Source organism: Octopus bimaculoides, chromosome 20 (assembly GCF_046866305.1).
Source record: "Octopus bimaculoides isolate indiv1 chromosome 20, ASM4686630v1, whole genome shotgun sequence".
NCBI classification, from domain to species: Eukaryota; Metazoa; Mollusca; class Cephalopoda; order Octopoda; family Octopodidae; genus Octopus; species Octopus bimaculoides.
Window position 1 is genome coordinate 38,027,107 of NC_142947.1, and position 4,131 is coordinate 38,031,237.

Genomic DNA, 4,131 nt, shown 5'->3' on the forward strand with positions numbered 1-4,131 from the left:
TGTCCCACGAGTCTATTTCGTTATGCACTTCTTCATTGTCTCGACTGTACATGAAGGTGCTGTTTCTCAGTATCCTTAGTTATAATTCTATCTATCTATCTATCTATCTATCTATCTATCTATCTATCTATCTATATATATATATATATATATATATATATATATATATATATATATATATATATATAGAGAGAGAGAGAGAGAGAGAGAGAGAGAGAGAGAGAGTTAGAATAGAGGCAGCTGATGAATAATTCCAAGTGGCTTTCTGTTTTCCTATGTGTTCGTTCCGTTGTCTGTAGTTCATTGTTCTAACGTCCTGTACCCTGATATGCATCTATATACACATGTAGATGAAAGTATATACATATATGTGTGTATACATGCATATATATTTTTTGTATTATTAATATATATATATATATATATATATATATATATATATATATATATATATATATATATATATATAAAACAAAGAATAAATGAGTATATGCATATATGCGTACAGATATGTGCATACCTACGTCTACCTGTATATATAGGTGCATATCTGGGTACAGGACATTGCAAACAAAACGTAGACAAAGAAATAATAATAACCAGAGTACAGAAAACACACAGGCCACATAGAGAACATTTTCCTTCATCAGCTGCCCCCATTCTAACACAGGCGTTTCGAAGAGGCGCACGTGTGCGTGCGAGTATGCGTATGTTGTGAGCTACGTGTGTATATGTGTTTGAATCTGCGTGTGTATATGTATCACAATAATTGTTGTATGTGCGAGTGTATACGTGAGAGAGGGGCGGGCAGAAAGAGGACAACAGCGTAAATTGAAGCAGTGAGAATGCCAGGTGAGCCAGGCGGATTAAGATGCACTCATGGGTAAGACACGTTTGGTGTTGACGTTGACGCTGACGGTGGCGTTGGCGGCGGCGTAGGCGGTTGGCGGTGGCAGCGGCGGCGGTGATGACGACGATAATGACGACGACGACGACGACGACGACAACGACCTGCTGCCTAAAATCCCTCTCGAAGAATTTTCGAGATGGTTTAGCGATGATGCACAGACGTGCGCTTGAGGCTGTGGCGTTTTGTAAAGATTCCTAAACAGAGAGCGAATGTTGCTGTTATTCATTTTGACATTCACCAGAGTGTAAGACGTTATTCTCGAAGTAGATCTCAGCATCGACCACTAAAACCAGTTGTAGCCTTTTCTGTCGGAGGATTACGGGCGATTCTGAATAACACTTGACTTGGCAGGGCTACAAAGAAAGACCTATTTCGATCTATCTATCTATCTATCTATCTATATATATATATATATATATATATATATATATATATGTGGGCATCGGTACCATTTTCCTCTTTCTCCGTTCTTCCATTCTCCGAACTTTCCATCTTCCCGACGAAGGGCTACGCCCGAAACGTCATACGCTCTCTCTTTCCTTTCCTGAGCGTCCAATAATACTATCCATATCACGTCCTCACTTTGTTGTGTTTTTGTGTTTTTTGTTATTGTTTTTTTGAACTATATATATATATATATGTTATACAAACACATATCAACGGAATGCTAGATGTGCTTTAGATGTAAAATGAACAACGATGCAGTCCTATTTATTCTCGTGTAATGTTCACTTGTAATCTGTCTCTGGATTTATGTTAAGCATCTACTAACATGTGTAGCTATAAAACGAATCCGTTGTGAGGATTTCCCCGTCACCCGCCTTTAAAAAAGACAGTCGAGTATGATGAGAGTGAAAAGAGGAATCGTGCATTCAAGTTAATTTTGTATGAAAAGAACAATCTATTTCACTTTTATTGGTGTTCAGGGTCAATGAAATTAATACCAGTAATATGATGAGGTGCGGGGGTCAATTGAACACTTTTTTGTTTGCACCAGATTTATAAATCATTATCCTTATTCATGTGGAGGAGCAATGGTCCAGTGGTTAGGGCAGCAGACTCGCGGTCGTAGGATCGCGGTTTCGAGTCCCAGACCGGGCGTTGTGAGTGTTTATTGAGCGAAAAAACACCTAAAGTTTCACGAGGCTCCGGCAGGGGATGGTGGTGAACCCTGCTGTACTCTCACTCTTTCTTCCTGTTTCTGTTGTACCTGTAATTCAAAGGGCCAGCCTTGTCACACTCTGTGTCACGCTGAATCTCACCGAGAGCTACGTTAAGGGTACACGTGTCAGTGGACTCAACCCACCTGCGTACCTTTATGGAACGTTTAGAAATAATTATTATTGCTATTATCATCTAAGGCGGCAGCTGGCAGAATCATTAGCACGCCGGACAAAATGCATAGTGGCATTTCGTCCGTCTTTATGTTCTTAGTTCAAATTCCACGGAGGCCGACTTTACCTTTCATCCTTTTGTGGGGATAAAATAAATACCAATCAAGTACTGGGATTGATATAATCGACTTCCCCTTCCCCTCAAAAACTCCTAGCCCCTGTGCCAAAATTTGAAACTACTATTACTATCTTCATCTCCAAGGCAGCGAGCTGCCAGGATGGTTAGAATCGGCAAAATGGTTAGCGTCATTTCTCCCGGTTATTTATGTTTCGCGTTCGCAATCCACCGAGGTGGAATTATTCTTTCGGGTTCGATAAAATATGTACCAGTTGGATACTGGGGTTGATGTAATCGACTGACCTCCTCCCAGAACATTTCTGGCCTTGTGCCAAAATTTGAATAAATTAGCATAAGACAGCACGCTGGCAGAATCGTTAGAGCATCGAAGAAAGTTCATACTGACATTTCTTCCGGCTCTTCATATTCAAACTTCAAATTCCGCCGAGGTCGACTTTGCCTTTCATTCTTTCGGGGGTCGATAAAAAAAGTACAAGATGAACACTGAGGTTGATGTAATTGACGAACTCTCTCCCCTAAAACCTGTTGGCCTTGTGCCAGAAATACTAGCCGTTATTGAAGGCGGTGAGCTGACAGAACCGTTAGTGCGTCGGACAAAAAACTAAGCGGCATTTCTTCCGGCTTTTTTTACGATTCCATTCTTTGTGTATATATACATATACATATACATATGTACGATTAAAAAGTGAGGTATCTTTTAAGAAGTCACCCATCTCCACCTATGATGCACCAAACTGTATAGCGTTTTGTATAACGTCTTACTCGCGGGTTCCGGTGCACGATGGGTCGAAACGATCGTAGTGAATAATAATCTCGTGAATTCCATTTTCTTTCTTTCATATTTTATACATCTGTGTGTGTGTGTGTGTGTGTGTGTGTTTGTGTTTTCCCCCCACCACCGCTTGACAACCGGTACTGGTTTGTTTTACGCTTCGGCAAGTTGTTAATGACATCCTGTTCTACCAGCGATTCTCACTGAAGACGATTTTGTCTTTCGTAAATTCTGGATCGACAAATGAAGTACCAGTTGAACACTGGGGTTGATGCAATTACCTACCCACCTCTCCTAAAAGCTGGTTGGCATAACGCCACAATTAGAAACCGTTACTCAAGGCGGTGAACCTACAGAACCATTAGCAAGTCGGACAAAAAACTTAGCGGCATTTCTTCCGGCTTTTTATTACATTTTGAGTTCAAATTCCGCTGAGGTCGATTTTGCTTTTCATCCTGCCGGTGTCAATACAATGAGTACCAGTTGCACACTGGGGGCTGATGTAAATTGACTTTATTCCCTCTCCTAAAAACTGTTGGCTTCGTACCAAAAAGCTGAAGCCATTATTACTAACATCATCCTCGCTTCCATCATTATCCTCATCACGATCATCATCATCATCATCACTATCCTCATCATCATTATCATCATTAGCATCATTAGTACAGTCATCGCTGTTATTCACTATGACATTCTGTGCATTCCAGACAATAACTTTCCTTACAAACATTTCTTTTACAGAGAAAATCATAAAAGAAAGTTAAATTTATTAAAGCTCATTAACTTCGTTTCAGCTGTTGGTTCATTGCCATATAAGTGTGCCGCAAATAGTTTTAAAGAGGTTATGCATCTGTACATATATGCATGCACGCATACATGTACATATATATATATATATATATATATATATGTGTGTGTGTGTGTGTATGTGTATGTGTGTGTGTGTGTGTGTGTGTGTGTGTGTGTGTGTGTGTGT